This window comes from Rhinoraja longicauda, unplaced genomic scaffold (assembly GCF_053455715.1).
Source record: "Rhinoraja longicauda isolate Sanriku21f unplaced genomic scaffold, sRhiLon1.1 Scf000058, whole genome shotgun sequence".
NCBI classification, from domain to species: Eukaryota; Metazoa; Chordata; class Chondrichthyes; order Rajiformes; family Arhynchobatidae; genus Rhinoraja; species Rhinoraja longicauda.
Window position 1 is genome coordinate 334,558 of NW_027601276.1, and position 20,043 is coordinate 354,600.

Sequence of the window (20,043 nt, forward strand, 5' to 3'; positions counted from 1 at the left end):
TGGTAATGGGAATAAGAAGGGCTTAATTAGTTGACAAGTACAGGTGTCAGGGGTTACGGAGAGAAAACAGGAGAATGCGGTTGAGAAGGAAGATAGATCAGCCATGATTGCATGGCGGAGTAGACTTGATGGGCCCAATGGCCTAATTATGCTGACATATGAATTTATGTAATGGGGGGATGTTTGGAAAAAGAATAAAGGGGAAAGGAATGGGATGGCAAACAGAACTTGCATAATCTGAATGGGCTGATTGGCCTGCTGGGATATTAGTGCATATGAAGGTGTATTTGTAACGTGTGGACGTTACCAGTGCACGGCCTGGTGGCGCCGCACCTGGGCGCAGTAGGCAATAGAAAATACAGGAAAATTAGCAAAACAGACACGAAGGCAATGGCAGCCAAGATGTACCAAACCAAGCGCGCCCTGCTTTCCGCCCGCCGCCGCCATTGTTCCGTTATGTTCCAGCACCCTCAGGTGGAAGGCACCGGCCAGTTCCTCCGATTCGTACACCCTCTCATCTGCTTTCTGGACGCCTCTTATAGTGTCACATCGTCCAACGTTTGAGTGCTCCCTCGTCGTCGGGAGAGATATGCCCGCGAAACCTCGTTGGAATTTCTCCGCCAGGTCACCGGAGTGCAGACTGAGGCGCCGGGACACTTAAAGCTACCGTTCCGTTGACGTTGAACAAGTGAGTATCGATCAGGAGGAACACCGGACAGTTGCAAAGGGGATTCGGTCACGTGGGGAACGATGCACGGTTCCAATCCCATCTCGGGAGGCCGTCCTGGAAGTTACTGCCGCTTCGCCAAAGACCAGATGCCATGGGTTTCTGGTCGCCCAGGACTGGACTAGCGTAACAGAATCCCAAACGTCTTTCTCTCCGAACCGGCCGCAGTCCTCCCAAGTGTTCCAGACCGTGAATACTCCAAGTGCTGGTCTCCGACTTCTAAGAAGCAACTGGGAAGCGAGGAGACGCCGATGGATTTGTCCGAGATATGGATCTTGTCCGCATCTTGCATGTCGCCTCGTGGTAAGCGAGAGTCCTGTTTCCCGACCTGCAGAGATAGACGCCTGAGGCCCGAACGGTGGCGGACCTGATGACTAGATGCGGCCAGGATAACATGTAACCGGCCGGGAGATAGAACAGCGCGTTCTCCTTCAGAGATTCCTCTCCCGTTCCAACGAGAACTACCGCCTTGGTGTTAGTCTCCGTGGTGTTACAGAAGACCGAAGCCACGCCACGGGGACTGGTCGGTCTGTTGGGATGGATAAAGGAGGTTGGCTTTTTGGTGAGAAAGAGGATCTGACACGGCCAGTTAGGGTAACAAGTTACTAAGGTCCCACCCCACGCCAGCCGGGCGCCGGCCAATTGGGAGAGTAGAGGACCTCCCCAACGCGCTCCAACCCAACCCGGCGTCCATCCCGCGGCGTCTGAGCGAGAGAGCCGTTTCCCGCCACCAACACTCCATCTCCTGGAAAGTGCAAAGAAGTGGACAATGTCTCAATAATGGGACAAATTTCACAATTCTACCCGGTCCCGGCCAGAGCTTTGCCCCATCTGGTTCTAAAACAATAGACTGTAAATGGGAGGGGATCCTCCCTAAATCCCGGCTGTGATCACCCGAAATGAGTTTGGTTTCAGTTTAGTTTTATGGTCACGTGTACCGAGGTACACTGAAAAGCTTTGTAAAGAGGATGGTAAAGAATGCCTTTGGTACATTGACCTTCACCAGTCAGTGTATTGAGTACCGAAGATGGGACACTGTTACAGTTGTTGAGGCCACTTTTGGAGTACACTTTTCAATCTTAATCACCCTGCCCTAGGAAGGACGTCATTAATCTGGAAAGATAGAGAATATGTCTAAGGATGTAGCCAGGGCTAGAGAGGTTGGGTTGGCAAAGACTTTATTCCTTGAAGCGGAGAAGGGAGGATCTCACAGAGCTGTATACACTTATGATAAGGTGAAAGCCCAGTCCTTTAACCCAGAGTAGGGTAATAAAAAAACCAGAGCCCATAGATTAAAGTGAGAGAAACCAGGTTTGATCGGAATCTGACGAGCAAGTTTTTCATTCAGAGAACAAGCTGCTAAAAGAGGTAGTTGTGTCTGGTACAATAACAACATTTAAAAGACACTTGGTCAGGTACACGGATCGGAAAGGGTTGAAGGGATATGGGCCAAACATGGGCAAAAAGAATGAAGGGAGATGGGGCATCTTGACTGGCATGGCTGAGTTGAGCCCAAGAGCATGTTTCCGTGCTGCATGACTCTGAATCTAAACCAGTTTGCCTTCAATGCGACTCACCAGAGTGGTAGTCCTGTCGCCACCAGTCCAGAAAAGCTGTCTCATACCTTGCTCTCTTCCTACAATGCAGCTAACCGTAGTTCATCCAATGCAAATGAATCAGTTTGTGTGCCAATGCATTTCAGCTCAATTTACATTTAATGCAGTCTCGCAGCATTAATAGTGTACAAAGATGGAGAGTGACAAAGTCAATTCAGAAACAAGTGTTCTGAACTTAAAGAAAGGTAACTTTGAGGGTATGAGACGTGAATTGTTCAAGATAGACTGGCAATTTATACTTAAAGGGTTGACGGTGGACATGCAATGGAAGGCATTTAAATGTTGCATGGATGAACTACAACAATTGTTCATCCCAGTTTGGCAAAAGAACAAACCAGGAAAGGTGGTGCATCCGTGGCTAACAAGGGAAATCAAGGATAGTATTAAAACAAAAGATGAAGCATATAAATTAGCCAGAAAAAGTATCATACCAGAGGACTGGGAGAAATTCAGAGTCCAGCAGAGGAGGACAAAGGGCTTAATTAGGAAAGGGAAAATAGATTATGAGAGAAAACTGGCAAGGAACATAAAAACTGACTGCAAAAGCTTTTATAGATATGTGAAGAGAAAAAGATTAGTTAAGACAAATGTAGGTCCCTTGCAGTCGGAAACATGTGAATTGATCATAGGGAACAAGGAGATGGCAGAACAATTGAACAACTACTTTGGTTCTGTCTTCACTAAGGAAGACATAAACAATCTGCCGGAAATAGCAGGGGACCGGGGGTCTAACGAGATGGAGGAACTGAGGGTAATCCAGGTTAGTCGGGAAGTGGTGTTAGGTAAATTAAATGGGTTAAAGGCTGATAAATCCCCAGGGCCAGATAGGCTGCATCCCAGAGTGCTTAAGGAAGTAGCCTCAGAAATAGTGGATGCATTAGTGGTAATTTTTCAAAACTCTTTAGATTCTGGAGTAGTTTCTGAGGATTGGAAGGTAGCTAATGTAACCCCACTTTTTAAAAAGGGAGGGAGAGAGAAAACGGGGAATTATAGACCAGTTAGCCTAACATCGGTAGTGCGGAAAATGCTAGAGTCAGTTATTAAAGATGTGATAGCATCACATTTGGAAAGTGGTGAGATCATCGGACAAAGTCAGCATGGATTTATGAAAGGCAAATCATGCCTGACGAATCTTATAGAATTTTTCGAGGATGTAACTAGTAGAGTGGATAAGGGAGAACCAGTCGATGTGTTATATCTGGACTTTCAGAAGGCCTTCGACAAGGTCCCACATAGGAGATTGGTGTACAAACTTAAAGCACACGGTATTGGGGGTTCAGTGTTGAGGTGGATGCTAGGAGGCTGCAGAGTGACTTGGGTAGATTAGTAGAGTGGGCGAATGCAAGGCAGATGCAATATAATGTGGATAAATGTGAGGTTATCCACTTTGGCGGCAAGAACAGGAAAGCAGAGTATTACCTGAATGGTGGCCAATTAAGAAAAGGGGAGATGCAACGTGTCCTGGGTGTCATGGTGCACCAGTCAATGAAAGCAAGCGTGCAGGTGCAGCAGGCAGTGAAGAAAGCGAATGGTATCATATCATATCATATCATATATCTACAGCCGGAAACAGGCCTTTTCGGCCCTCCAAGTCCGTGCCGCCCAGTGATCCCCGTACATTAACACTATCCTACACCCACTAGGGACAATTTTTACATTTACCCAGCCAATTAACCTACATACCTGTACGTCTTTGGAGTGTGGGCATTCAGAGCAAGAGGTTTTGAGTATAGGAACAGGGAGGTTCTGCTGCAGTTGTACAGGGCCTTGGTGAGACCGCACCTGGAGTATTGTGTACAGTTTTGGTCTCCTAATCTGAGGAAAGAAATTCTAGCCTTAGAGGGAGTACAGAGAAGGTTCACCAGATTGATCCCTGGGATGGCAGGACTTTCATATGAAGAAAGACTGGATAGACTAGGCTTGTACTCGCTGGAATTTAGAAGACTGAGGGGGGGATCCTATTGAAACATATAAAATTCTTAAGGGGTTGGAGAGGCTAGATGTGGGAAGATTGTTCCTGATGTTGGGGAAGTCCAGAACCAGGGGTCACAGCTTAAGGATAAGGGGGAAGTCTTTTAGGACCGAGATGAGAAAACATTTCTTCACACAGAGAGTGGTGAGTCTGTGGAATTCTCTGCCACAGAAGGTAGTTGAGGCCAGTTCATTGGCTATATTTAAGAGGGAGTTAGATGTGGCCCTTGTGGCTAAAGGGATCAGGGGGTATGGAGAGAAGGAAGGTACAGGTTACTGAGCTAGATGATCAGCCGTGATCATATTGAATGGCGGTGCAGGCTCGAAGGGCCGAATGGCCTACTCCTGCACCTATTTTCTATGTCCACCTCGGGAATTTTTAAAGAGAGCTTCTACCATTCCCATTCCAAATTTGGAATCTTAAATGCTCCCCGCTGCATCTGATGCAATGTTTGAAATATACGTCAGTTCTACCACAGCTCGGTCCCTCAGGTGGAGTGTAGGTCTTCCAATGCGGCTTACTGTGTGCGTAGCGAATTCAGTGTTGCCATTGCAGGTGTTTTTCCACTGCAACCAGGCATAACGCTACCGTGGGTCCGATCGCATGTCTAGAAGAAAGGAATAGAAAAGGAAATCTGAAGAAGGATCTTGACCCGAAGCGTCACCTATTAAGGTAGGGTCGTGTTGCCAGAACTACACCAAGCGCCTGGGTAGGTCAAACGGGCATGGTCGTGTACATTCAGCAGAACCAACTCCAGCAACAGCGAATGAGGCACCAGCCAGTCCAAAGCAGTCTCCACCACCAATCACCAATCCTCGGCCATCTCCACGGTGCCCGTCCTCTCCAACGCCCCTTCCATCCCGAACGCCCGCCGGCAGATCTCAAACTTAAGCTCAGCGCCGCGTCGGGGCAAGGGCTGTCCCAAGTACTGTTTCATCAGGCTGCAGGGCAAGGTTTCTCCTTCCACCTCCTGCTCATCCTCTTCGTCCTCTCCGCGCAACGTGGCGCAACAGAAGCCCACCCTTTTCCCTTTTCCCACCGCCCCGCACCCGTCGCAGTCCTGCCAGGTTCCCCAGCGGATGTGCAGCTGGATGATGCGCCCTGAGCCCAGCATGAAGCCCGGGGAAAACCTCAGGCTTTTGTTCACCAGCGTAGACGAGCCCAACTCCCGGTGGGAGACGTGAATCAGCGATGCGTCTTTCTCACCCAGACAGCTTGGATAAACCCGATTTGCAGATGTACATGCCCGAATCAGATGTCCGGGCCTGGGATGAAGTCAAGGAGCCACCCTGTCGGGTGTGGTGGCTGCCCAGTTTACCCATCGGGCCACAAGCCTCGGAATACAGCGAAGGTGTGGGGTTCGGCATGAGATTGGCGAGGCCAAGATACTGCCAGTAAACTGTGCCTTCCTTTGCTTCGGACATCGCTGGGTAGCGCAGGCTGAACGGGTTGTGAGACAGGAAACCAGGGAGCAGGGGGCCGAGCCTGAGTAATTGGCCTCGTCCCCGTCCTGCCTCCGGAAACGGGGCAACCAACAGAAGGGCCAGCAGGCCCAGTATCAACAGCAGGGACGAGTGCCTGCACACCTTGCTTCTGTAATGTCATCACAGCAACTGCAGGCAGGAGCGGGGTGCACGTCAACTCAGCAATGGGGCCCCGTGACCTCAACATTGATGCCGTCACCTGTAAGGAAGAGAAAGCACCACTTCATGGGAGGGGCAGTGTGGAGGGAGCGCTGTTCCACAGGTGGGACCGTGGGAAGGGCTATGAGCAGTGAATGCTGCTCTGTGGGAGGGGCAATGAGGCGGGAATGCTGCTCTGGGAGGAGCAGTGAGCAGGGGATTTTTTTATTCACAAAATGCTGGAGTAACTCAGCAGGTCAGGCAGCATCTCGGGAGAGAAGGAATGGGTGACGTTTCGGGTCGAGACCCTTCTTCAGACTGATGTCAGGGGGGCGGGACAAAGGGGCAGGGAATGCTGTTCCGTGGGAAGAGCAGTGAGCATGGAATGCTGCTCTGTGGGCGGAGCAATGAGCAGGCAATGCTTCTTTGTGGGAGGGGCAGGGAGCAGGGAATGCTTTTCTGTGGGAGGGGCAGTGAGCAGGGAATGCTGTTCTGTGGGAGGGCCAGTGAGCAGGGAATGCTTTTCTGTGGGGGGCTTCCCTCTAATTTCACTCAAATATGTTTTACATTCCTTTAGGCTTTCCGCACCGCTGAGTCCTCAGTGTCCGGCACAAAATGCTGTATTCTCTTTGGGTTCTCTCATCCTCTCGACACCTTGTTACCAATAAAGCGACTCCTGTTTCTTCTCGGAAACATTGTTTACCCTGAACCTCCTCTTTAACAGTCTCCCACTGTTCTGACGTGGATCCATTTCTGGTTTCCTGTCCATGTCAGTCCGTTAAATACCTCAGCTCAATTCAGCACTTTCTGTCCTTACCCAGAATGAAGGCAAATCTTAGATTCCACCCCCCCACCCCCTCCACCCAGATATTCCTCCCTTCCCCCCCAGCTCCTTTCCCATCCCTCCTAGCATCACAGACCACCCTCGCACCTAAATTTAAATCTCCCCCCCCCCCTTCAGCTCTCCTCACTCAAAGTTAGCACTCCACTCGCCTCCTCATATCCTTCTTCCTTCCATTCAGATACCTTCCCGCCTCTCAGCCCCTCCTCCTCCCTATTCGAATGCTCCTTGTTTCCCCTAAGAACATCTCAACTCAGACGCTCCTCCCATCAATCCCTCACAACTTCGACCCCCCTCCCCTCGGTCCCTCACAAGTCTAACCTTTCTCACAACTCAGTCCATCCTCACAGCTGTCCCACCTCACAGCTCAGTCCCACCTCACAGCTCAGTCCCACCTCACAGCTCATCCCATCTTCACAGCTCAGTCCATTCTCACAGTGCAGGCCATCATCACAACTCAGTCCATCTTCACAGAATCCCACCTCACAGCTCAGTCCATCCTCACAGCTCAGTCCATCCTCACAGCTCAGTCCATCCTCACAGCTCAATCCCACCTCACACCTCGGACCCTCCTCAAAACACGTACCCTCCTCAAATCTCGGACCCTCCTCAAAACTCGGAATCTTCTCTCACTCAGATCCTCATTTCCTTTACCTTAGGCCATCATCACTGAAAATCTGTCCTACAGACCTTCTATCTACCCTCATAGCCCCCTTCCTTCCCCTCACTCTTCCCTTCTCCACTCCTCTCCATTTACTCTATTCACTTCCCTTCAGAACTTCTCAACTCAGACCCTCCTCCCTCCCACACGGACCCACTTCTCATTCATCCCTCACAATTCAGACCCTCCTTGCCTCACGACTTAGAACCTCTTCCAGCGGGCCCTCACAACTCAGACCCTCCTCTCAACTCAGACCCCCGTCACAACTCAGACCCCCTCACAACTCAGACCCCCCCTCACAACTCAGACCCTCCTCACAACTCAGACCCTCCTCACAACTCAGACCCCCCCTCACAACTCAGACCCTCCTCACAACTCAGACCCCCCCTCACAACTCAGACCCTCCTCACAACTCAGACCCCCTCACAACTCAGACCCCCCCTCACAACTCAGACCCCCCCTCACAACTCAGACCCTCCTCACAACTCAGACCCCCTCACAACTCAGACCCCCCCTCACAACTCAGACCCCCTCACAACTGAGACCCTCCTCACAACTCAGACCCTCCTCACAACTCAGACCCTCCTCACAACTCAGACCCTCCTCACAACTCAGACCCCCTCACAACTCAGACCCCCTCACAACTCAGACCCCCCTCACAACTCAGACCCCCCTCACAACTGAGACCCTCCTCACAACTCGGATTCTCACGACTGAGACCCACTTCTCCTCAGCCTCTCACAGGTCTGACCTGCCTCCTCTAAATCCCTCACAACACAGTCCCTCCCTCTCTCTCCCCCTCAGGCTGAGACCCTCCCCTCTCCCCATCAAAGCCTCATTCCTTCCCCTCAGTCTACCCCGCCCCTCCTCCTTTCCTCTCCATTTACTCTCCTCACTTCCCCTCAGAACTCAACTCAGTCCCTCCTCCCCCGGTCCCTCACAACTCAGTCCCTCCTCCCCCGGTCCCTCACAACTCAGTCCCTCCTCCCCTCGGTCCCTCACAACTCAGTCCCTCCTCCCCCGGTCCCTCACAACTCAGTCCCTCCTCCCCTCGGTCCCTCACAACTCAATCCCTCCTCCCCTCGGTCCCTCACAACTCAGTCCCTCCTCCCCCGGTCCCTCACAACTCAGTCCCTCCTCCCCCGGTCCCTCACAACTCAGTCCCTCCTCCCCCGGTCCCTCACAACTCAGTCCCTCCTCCCCCGGTCCCTCACAACTCAGTCCCTCCTCCCCTCGGTCCCTCACAACTCAGTCCCTCCTCCCCCGGTCCCTCACAACTCAGTCCCTCCTCCCCCGGTCCCTCACAACTCAGTCCCTCCTCCCCTCGGTCCCTCACAACTCAGTCCCTCCTCCCCCGGTCCCTCACAACTCAGTCCCTCCTCCCCTCGGTCCCTCACAACTCAGTCCCTCCTCCCCTCGGTCCCTCACAACTCAGTCCCTCCTCCCCCGGTCCCTCACAACTCAGTCCCTCCTCCCCCGGTCCCTCACAACTCAGTCCCTCCTCCCCCGGTCCCTCACAACTCAGTCCCTCCTCCCCCGGTCCCTCACAACTCAGTCCCTCCTCCCCTCGGTCCCTCACAACTCAGTCCCTCCTCCCCCGGTCCCTCACAACTCAGTCCCTCCTCCCCTCGGTCCCTCACAACTCAGTCCCTCCTCCCCCGGTCCCTCACAGCTCAGTCCCTCCCTCCCTCCTCTCTCCTCCACCCCCCGCCCAGCGATCGGACGCCCCCAACCGCCCGCGCGCGGAGCCGGGATCGTTGCCCTCGCGCTGCAACGGTTGGGGGCCGCGGTGCGCAGGCGCACTGTCTCCAGCCGGCCGCGGGGCCGCTCTGCGCGTGCGCTACTTTTGCAACCGTCACCGCGCCCGGGAGAGAGAGCGCGTGCGCGGGCGGTTGGCGGCGTCCGGTCGCCGGGCGGGGGAGAGAGGGAGGGGCTGAGTTGTGAGGGACCGAGGGGAGGAGGGACTGAGTTGTGAGGGACCGAGGGGAGGAGGGACTGAGTTGTGAGGGACCGAGGGGAGGAGGGACTGAGTTGTGAGGGACCGAGGGGAGGAGGGGCTGAGTTGTGAGGGACCGGGGGGAGGAGGGACTGAGTTGTGAGGGACCGAGGGGAGGAGGGACTGAGTTGTGAGGGACCGGGGGGAGGAGGGGCTGAGTTGTGAGGGACCGAGGGGAGGAGGGACTGAGTTGTGAGGGACCGAGGGGAGGAGGGACTGAGTTGTGAGGGACCGAGGGGAGGAGGGGCTGAGTTGTGAGGGACCGGGGGGAGGAGGGACTGAGTTGTGAGGGACCGAGGGGAGGAGGGACTGAGTTGTGAGGGACCGGGGGGAGGAGGGGCTGAGTTGTGAGGGACCGAGGGGAGGAGGGGCTGAGTTGTGAGGGACCGAGGGGAGGAGGGGCTGAGTTGTGAGGGACCGAGGGGAGGAGGGGCTGAGTTGTGAGGGACCGAGGGGAGGAGGGACTGAGTTGTGAGGGACCGGGGGGAGGAGGGACTGAGCTGTGAGGGACCGAGGGGAGGAGGGACTGAGTTGGGAGGGATATCGGTCAGGAGGTTCCGAAGGGAAGTGAGGAGAGAGTCTGAATGGAGCGGAATAGAGGAGGGACTGAGGGGCAGGATGGGACTGGGCTGAGAGGGGAAGGAGGCTTTGAGTGGGAGAGTAAAGAGGACTGACGCGCAGTATCTGAGTGAAGAGGGGCTTAGGGGGAAGAGATGGGGAGGATCTGAGTGCAAGAAGTGTTTGAGGGGCGAGAGGAGGGACATGGAAGAAGCTGCCTGAGGGAAAGGGAGGAACATCTGAGAGAGTGGGAATCTAAGACTTTCCAACATCATTAAATGCACAAAGATAAAATAGGAGGGAAGGTGCAAAATCTTGCTGCGGTATTGACTGGGCTAAGATACAAGTGTGTAAAAATCGGCAAAAAAGGAATGAATGGATAACACATTAAATTTTTTAACCTATAATGTGAATGGGTTAAATGGACCGATAAAAAGGAAGAGAATTTTAACACAGATGAAAAAATTGGAAGTAGATATAGCTTTCTTGCAAGAAACACATCTAACGGAAAAAGAGCATCAAAAGTTAAAGAGAGATTGGGTAGGAAGTATGGTCGCATCTTCTTTTAACTCAAAAGCAAGAGGGGTTGCTATCCTATTTAGGAAAACGCTACCAATTAAGATACAAAATATTGTAAGTGACCCAGTAGGTAGATTTGTAATGGTACATTGTCAAATTTTCTCAGAATTGTGGACCTTAATGAATATATATGCACCAAATATAGATGATGAGAAGTTTGTGCAGTGTACCTTTTTAAATCTGGCGGAAGCACATGAAAATATATTGATAGGGGGAGATTTCAATTTTTGTTTAGATCCAGTAATGGATAGATCACCAAGGACAACGACAAGGACAAGAGCAGCGAAGACAACCTTGAATTTAATGGAAAATTTAAATTTAATAGATGTTTGGAGGAAAAGCCATCCCAGGGAAAGAGACTACTCCTTCTATTCCAATAGACATGATACATATTCTAGAATAGATCTATTTTTGATTTCAGCTCAATTAAGGGGTAGAATAATACAAATAGATTACAAGGCTAGATTGTTATCGGATCACTCACCATTATTAATGAAAATTACGATGCCAGATAAAGAGCAGTCAGTCTATAGATGGAGACTCAACTCTTTACTATTGAAAAGGCAAGACTTTTGTGATTTTATTCGAGGACAAATTGAATTATTTTTGGAAACAAATTTAAATTCAGTTGATGATAAATTTATTGTTTGGGATGCAATGAAGGCTTATTTGAGAGGCCAAATTATAAGCTACTCATCTAAGATAAAGAAAGACTATAGGAAGGAATCTGAAAGATTAGAAAAAGAAATCACCGTATTAGAAAAAGACTTACAGAAAACTTCTTCAGATACGAAAAAAACACAACTTGCAAATAAAAAATTTCAATATAATACTTTACATACTTACAGAACAGAAAAACTAATATTACGAACTAACCAAAGATATTATGAATTAGGAGAAAGAGCGCACAAGGTATTGGCATGGCAACTGAAAGAAGAACAAATATCAAGAACAATAAATTCAATTAGAACAGATCAAAACATTATTACTTATAAACCTAGAGAAATCAATGAGGTATTTAAGCAATTCTACACTAATCTGTACCATTCTGAATCTGAAAAGGATGAAATTAAGATAAATAATTTTTTATCCAAGATACAATTACCAACAATCTCTAATGAGGAGCAGATGGGACTAAATGCCTCCTTTACTTTGAGAGAGGTGGAGGAAATATTATATTCTTTACCAAGTAATAAATCTCCAGGGGAAGATGGTTTCCTGCCTGAGTTCTATAAAAAAATTAAAGATTTGTTGTTACCAGTATTTATGGAAGTGATACATCAAGCGGAAAAAACTTCTACATTACCAGAATCCTTCTCACTGGCAATTATAACCGTAATTTTAAAAAAAGGGAAAGACCCTTTAAATGCATCTTCTTATAGACCAATATCATTGTTGAATGCAGATTATAAAATAGTTGCTAAACCTTTGGCAAGGAGATTGGCAGAATATTTACCGAAGCTGGTTAAAGAGGACCAAACTGGATTTGTCAAAAAAAGGAAAATATCTGATAATGTAGCAAGATTTATAAGTATTTTACATTTAGCACAGAAAAGAAAGGAATTGAGCGTAGCAGTTGCTTTAGATGCTGAAAAGGCGTTTGACAGGTTAGAATGGGATTTTTTATTTAAAGTATTAGAGAAGTACGGATTAGGAAATGGTTTCATTAACTGGGTAAAAGCTCTTTATAAACAACCTAAAGCCAAAGTGGTGACAAATGGCCAATCTTCTCAATCATTTAATTTGGAAAGATCTAGTAGACAGGGTGTCCCTTGTCACCGGCTTTATTTGTATTGGCCATTGAACCTCTGGCAGAGCTAATAAGATCAGATTTAGACATTGAAGGATTTAAAGTGAATCAGGAAAATCACAAAATTACTTTATTTGCAGATGATGTTTTACTTTGTCTTACTAGACCATTGGAATCCTTAAGAAAATTATATTTCAGACTGGAAGAATATGGGAAAGTATCAGGATATAAAATTAATAAAGATAAAACTGAAATAATGCCTCTTTCTGAAGGTAATTATGATCAATGTAAAAGAGAAAGTCAGTTTAAATGGCAAAAAGAAGGCATGAAGTACTTAGGGGTTAAAGTAGATAATAAGTTAAATAATCTGTATAAACTAAATTATAAACCACTAATTAAAAAAATTGAGGAGGACTTGAAGAAATGGATGAATCTTCCAATTACATTGCTAGGGAGAGTGAACTGTATTAAGATGAATATTTTTCCGAGGTTACAGTATTTATTTCAAACACTGCCTATACCTTTACCAAATAATTTTTTTCAAGAATTGAATAAAATTGTGAGAAATTTTCTTTGGAAAGGTAAAATGCCAAGAGTGTCTATGGAAAAATTAACATGGAAATTTGAATTAGGTGGACTGCAATTACCAAATTTTAAAAATTACTATCTGGCAGCACAAATGAGTTTTATTTCATCCTTTTATCAAGAGGGTGGAAAAACAGCATGGGTTAAAATTGAAATGGATAAAATAAAATAACTATGCCCAGAAGAATTTATCTATAAATGGGAAGCGAAGCTATTAGTTAAGGATCAAGAGTTACCTTTGCTAAAACATTTAATTAATATATTGTTGAAAACAGTTAAAGCTAATGATAAAAGATTTTTTCTAACAGCCATGATTGAATGGCAGAGTAGACCCGATAAGCTGAATGACCCAAATTCTACTCCTATTTCTTATGACCTTATAAGGAAGAGGACAAATAAGTAAAAAGTAAGATCCATTAGGATGTTTCCAGAAATGAAAAACCTAAGCTGTAAGGAAAAATGTGATAAACTGTAAATGTTCTCTTTGGAACTGGGCAGACTGAGGATTGAATGAATTGAGATGAGGTAAATTATGAGGAGGTTAAATGTGAAAGATCTTTTTCCCCTCAGCAGAGGTGTTACAAACAAGAAGTAGATTTAAAATAATTGTTGGAAAAGATTGGGGGGAGATGCGGTTTTTCATCTAGAAGGTGGGAGGGAATCTACAATTTCCCAGTTGAAGGGGTTGTGGAGCCAGAAACTCCCAGCCAATTCACAAAACAATTGAGCGCGTTTGTCTAGATCCATGACCTGCTTGGAGTATTGTCAAGGGTAAGAATGTGGCATTAGTCTGAGTAGTGTTTTCCCTAGTGGCAAGGACATGGTTGGCAGAATGACCTTAGTCTTGCCATAAATGTTCAGTGATTCTCGACATGGGGGGTGAAGATTTTGTGCGTGACAGACTGCATGGCACTGTTGATTTTTCCTTCTTTCGCCGGATCCAAAAAAGGAAATACTTACTTGGATTTATGAGGAATTGGACAAAACATTTGTCAACACGGAAACCTCACGTTTACATTGGGATGTTTCTCTCTTCCAGCTCCGTCTCAACCACATCAAGCAGCCATTCACTGGCTCAGGGCACAGAGCAAACACACAATGAACCACTGGCCTGTAGGTGAGCAGCAGTTGAGTGGTGGGGGGGGGGGGGGGGGTTGTTGTGATATTGCAAGGACTCTTTTGTTATATCACAAGGACTATTTTGTTTGCCCGCGTAGCAACATGTCTATATGAGAATGACGTAATATTGGCGGGCAATCTGGTTCCAGGTGGCCGTGAAATAAACTGAGCCTGGATTTATGCTCAGCTTTCAAACCCCTAAATACGTGTACGTGGTCATTCCAGAGTCATAACAACGGTATAACACGAAGTACAACATGGTGGCAGCGGTTTGTGTGATTTAGCCCTAGAAAGGTAAAGAAAAAAAACAAACAAAATAAGTAGACAAAAACAAAGAAAGCCATAGAAAAAAATGAACACTTTCCAGCTCGGTAAAGAATGCCTGGGATGCAGCTCGACAGGGCCACTTTACATGTAAGTATTTGATAAGAAGTCAGCGCCGAGCTACCGACGGGACAATGCAGGCAGCTGAGGGTGGTGAGTGAAGGCCCACGTCGTGCCCCAACCCTGTGCAGGCCCAAGTTCGGAAGGCAGAGCAACTAGACACACACGGAAGCGCGGCGACCGGAGAGACCGGCCACCCACGGAGGCGCGGCGACTGGGAGACATCTGCCACACACAGAGGCGCGGCGACCGGTAAGACCGAGAGACTGAACACTCACCAAGGCGCGACGCGGCGACCAGAGAGTCGGGACAGCCGCAGGCAGTGGCAGCACGTCCCGACAATATGCGGTAGCGGCCGGGAGCACCAGTGGGTGTGCACCACAGCTGAAACCCGATCGCACAGCGGCTTTAGCAGCTTGGAGCAGCCGAGTACGGACCCAGCAGTGCGAGGCCAAATCGTCGCGGTGGAGCAACGGTCTACACTACGCTGTTACACAGCAAGACTGCTTCTTGAAGTGGGGTGATATGGACTAAAAATATATATGATAATAATTTGTGTGTAAGACTTAATGCCTAATCATTTGTGTGCAAGTTTACATATTATAATGGAAGTGGATAATTGTACACAATGTAGTAAGATTTGGCAAATAAGGGCAACATTGTATTAGTGTTTGAATTTAAAACTCACATATATATATATATAAATATTTATGTATATATATATATATATGAGTAGATTGCATGTTATTGTATATAGTAATACCGATAGCAAGAGGTGTGCAATCCTGTGATACGTTTGATTTGAATCCAAATTTAATATTTCAAGTTACCGTGTTTATGCTGTAAATGGCAAGTAACATGACTCGGTTACCTGAAATGAACTGGCAAGTGCTGGACATTGCCAATGAGTTCTCCCTGTCCAAGCAGAGGATGAAACTGTGCCTGGAAGACTTAGAAATCACATCGGTGTCTAAGCAGGCAACAAAGATAAAACTTGCCTTAGGAGTAGAAGGACTCCGTCGTTTGAATGCGTCAGGTCTGAGTGAAGAGGATCAAAACAAGCCAGAGGAAATATGGACATTCTTTGAGGGCCAGCTGAGGACAAAGGTGAATTTCAGAGTCCACAGGTTGGAGTTGATGCGGTATCGCCAGAAACCGGAAGAATTGCTCGATCAATTTGTGACGCGGTGTCGAGAAAAGAGTCTCCAGTGTAACTTCAATGATCCCGAGCTCAATGAAAGAATCATTGAGTTGATAATTGTGTCAATGCCCTATGAAGGTCTACAGCGAGATCGTCTACAGAAGCCTGCAGGATACACCATTCCAGAGGTGCTTACATTAGGCAGGCAGTATGAGGCCATTGCGGCAGGCAGACAGTGCATTGCAGATTTAAAGCCCAGGTCTCGCAATATAGATGCAGTCAAGACAAGAGGGACAACGAAGCAAAAGCCGCAAGATAAGGAGAGACAAAACCCTTGTGGCCAATGTGCTTTGTTTCATAAGCCCAGGCAATGCCCGGCGTATCGCGACACATGCAGGAAGTGTGGCAAGAAAGGGCATTGGGCAAGTTGTTGCAGGTCTAAGAAGGGTAATATACGCCCATCTAAATTGTCAAGTGGCAAATACAAACAGGTTGACGAGGTACGGCAACAGTCCCAAGGGGGTTATGCATCGTACTGTGACAGTCAAGATGAAGGATCAAATGTGTTTGTCAATCACCATTTCAGGTCTGGACAGGATGCCTGCAATAGGCGATGAGGCATTTGCAGTGTTGAACATCATATGCCCATCGATGAAGGGCGGCACGGTAGCGCAGCGGTAGAGTTGCTGCTTTACAGCGAATGCAGCGCCGGAGACTCAGGTTCGATCCTGACTACGGGCACTGTACTGTAAGGAGTTTGTACGTTCTCCCCGTGACCTGCGTGGGTTTTCTCCGAGATCTTCGGTTTCCTCCCACACTCCAAAGACGTACAGGTATGTAGGTTAATTGACTGGGTAAATGTAAAAATTGTCCCTAGTGTGTGTAGGATAGTGTTAATAGTGTTAGTGTGCGGGGATCGCTGGGCGGCGCGGACTTGGTGGGCCGAAAAAGACCTGTTTCCGCGCTGTATATATGAAATGAAATGAAATGAAAGGGGCAACATCGACTGAAGGTGAAGATAGACACCGGAGCTGGAGGAAATACCCTTCCCCTTCGGGTCATACGAGACGTGTATCCACATGACAAATATAAGCAGCACCTATGACCATGCAAAGTCCGACTGACGGCATATAACGCAACAGAAATCCCTTGTTTTGGAACTATATCCATTTCATGCCGATACCAGGGATCGATGTGGTGTGCTCAAGAATTCTTCGTGGTAGACGTGGCAGAATCCGCTGTCATAGGCCTAATAAGGTATTAGGCAACTTCAGGTCGTCACGATACATGCCATGGGAACAGAAGAGCACCCATCAGACGCTGGGAAGGAGCAAGACAGTTTCAACGCAGTGGCAGACATAGTGAAGAGATGGCCTAATCAGTTTGACAGGATTGGCAACTTCAAGGAGCCTGCCACCCTTCATCTCAAGGAGAAGGCCACACTACACATTGATGCACCAAGGAAATGCAGTGTCCATATCAGAGACAAGTTGCGGGCCGAGTTGGATAAAATGGAGGAAGATGGAATCATCAGAAAAGTAACTCACCATACGGACTGGTGCAGTTCAATAACAACCTCCGTTAAGAAAGATGGATCAATCAGGGTATGCCTAGACCCAAAACGCTTGAATGCAAGTCTCAAACGCTGCCCACATAAGATCCAAACCTTTGAGGAAATCAATCCAGCTTTTGCCAATGTGAAATTTTTACCAAACTTGATGCAAAAGCGGGCTATTGGTCCGTCCGACTTGATGAGACAAGCCAGGAACTTACCACGTTCCGGACACCTTTTGGCAGATATTGCTACAGAAGGCTACCCTTCGGCTTGTAGGTGAGCCAGGATATATTCCAGCAATGTATGGACACAATCATAGAGCAGGTTCCTGGATGCATCTGCATTGCAGATGATATTGTCATAGTGGGATACACGGAACAAAAACATGACTGTAATCTGAAGAAGCTGTTGGAGACAGCTTTCCGGGAAGGACTCGCTTTCAACAGTGCAAAGTGCGTAGTGAAGGCTAAGTCCATCAACTTCTTTGGGACAGTCTATTCAGACACAGGCATCAGACCAGATCTTTGTAAGGTGAAGGACATTCATATGATGCCAACACCAAAAGACAAGGAAGATCTACAATGGTTCCTGGGGATGATTAATTTTTTATCGCCCTACATCCCAAACTATGCTGACCAGGTTGCCATCTTGAGGGATTTACTGAAGAAAGATGTCCCATTCTTGTGGCAAGAAGACCACCAGATGGCATTCCGTAACCTGAAGAGCAGCATACAAGAGAAATCTGTACTCCAGTACAATCGCCCAGATGCTCCTGTCACCCTCAAGGTAGATGCGTCATTGAAAGGAGTAGGAGCAAGTCTTTCGCAGGAAGGACGGCCTGTTGCATATGCTTCAAAAGCTCTGTCTTCGTGCCAGTCCAACTACTACAATATTGATTGCGAGACTCTTGCCTGAATCTTTGGAATCACAAGGTTTCATACGTACCTATTTGGGCGAGATTTTAAAGTGCTGACAGATCACAAGCCTCTTGTCACTATCTGGGACAAACCATTCACAAGTGCCCCACTCCGTCTGCAGCGGATGCTCATCAAGGTGCAAGGATACAACTTCACCATAGGGCACAGACCTGGGGCAGAGATGATCGTTGCTGACACTCTCAGCCGACTGCCCAATCCGGAGAAGACAGAGAGCATAGATCTTGATGTACATGTTGAGAGCATCTTTTTCGACAACGTCGAAGACACACTAGACATCGGCTTGATACACTTCGGCAAACTCAAAAAGGAGGAGCTGCAGACAGAAACTTGTCGTGCCCCTATACTGCATATGGTCATGCAGTATATTCATTCCGGATGGCCGGCGACCATACAGGAGATACCTGCTGACATGTGGCCCTACTGGCCTTTTCGAGACGAATTGGGCATGTCAAATGGGGCCATATTCAATGGAAGGCAAGTAATCATTCCTGAGTCAATGAGACAGGATATCCTGCATCAACTTCATGTTGGCCACCAGGGCATCAAAAAGACAAGACTTCTAGCAAGACAAATGGTCTATTGGCCCAACATGAACTGTCACATTGATGACCTTGTACGAAGGTGTAGTCAGTGCCAGAAGCACATGCCAGAGCAAACGAGGGAAACACTCATACCATATGAGATACCGGTCACACCTTCGACCAAAATAGCAATGGATATTTTTGAACCTGACGACATACAATATCTTGTCATGGTAGATTACCATTCCAAGTTTCCGGTGGTGCATAAGCTGACAAGCACTACGAGTGCCATGGTTGTTAATGTGGTGACTACAACATTTGGCCTCCCAGGAGCACCAACGGAAATCATCTCCAACAACGGCCCACAATTTGTTGGAGAACCGTTCAAGTTCATGTGCAGGCAATGGGGAATCACCCATATGATGTCCTCACCTAGGTGCCCTCAGTCGAATGGACTTGTTGAGAGAATGGTGCGAACGGTGAAGTCTGTCATCAAGAAGTCCTTGACAACGGAACAGAGTGTAGCAGCAGCTTTACTCAATTTGCGTACTACGCCGATTGATTCCAAGTTACCGTCACCAGCAGAGATGATGTTTGGAAGACAGATTTGGACCCCTCTACCCACTAACCTTGACACGCAAAAGACATACCAAGGGCAGAGGAACTTTGAGCGACTTGAAGAGCGCGAGCAGCGTATGAAGGCGCATTTTGACAATTCAGTCAAGGGACAAGACTTGAAACCATTACACATTGGACAGAAGGTCCGGGTTCTGGATCAGGCAACTCATGTCTGGATACCAGCAGAAGTGAGAATAATCTGTGACGAACCACAATCAAGATCTTACGTCATTGAAACACCAAATGGAAGTAGACTAAGACGGAATCTAGTGCAGTTGAGAGATGTTCCACCGTTGGAGAAACCAGGGTTTGCTCCCCACTGCGTCACTCCAGACAGCAACAGGACTGAGACCAAACATAAAGAGGCACATAATGCTGAGGGAGAATACGTGACACGTTCAGGACGTGTTAGTAAGAAACCTGCACGTTACTGTTGATAATCATTACTATTGAAGACTTTTGGTGTTTATATTAAAAAAAACATTTGTGTTCCGTGTTTTGTTTGTTAAATATATTTAATTTTATATAAGACAAGGGGGATGTTGTGATATTGCAAGGACTATTTTGTTATATCACAAGGACTATTTTGTTTGCCCGCATAGCAACATGTATATATGAGAATGACGTAATATTGGCGGGCAATCTGGTTCCAGGTGGCTGTGAAATAAACTGAGCTTGGATTTATGCTCAGCTTTCAAACCCCTAAATACGTGTACTTGTGGTCATTCCAGTCATAACAACGGTATAACAGATACCGGACCACGAAGTACAACAGGGTGCTCTGTGTTTTGATTTCCAACTCTTTGATCTGTTGATTCTCAGCCACTTCCAAGCAGCATTTGGACTGAGTTGCAAATATC

The 20,043-nt window shown here is 47.7% G+C and overlaps 2 pseudogenes; both read right to left on the reverse strand.

Moving 5' to 3' along the window:
* Nucleotides 1-303: 303 nt before the first annotated feature.
* Nucleotides 304-1,421, reverse strand: LOC144612534 (protein FAM187B-like; annotated as a pseudogene).
* A 3,561-nt stretch (nt 1,422-4,982) lies between these two features.
* LOC144612525 (uncharacterized) lies at nt 4,983-6,706 on the reverse strand (annotated as a pseudogene).
* Nucleotides 6,707-20,043: the final 13,337 nt, after the last annotated feature.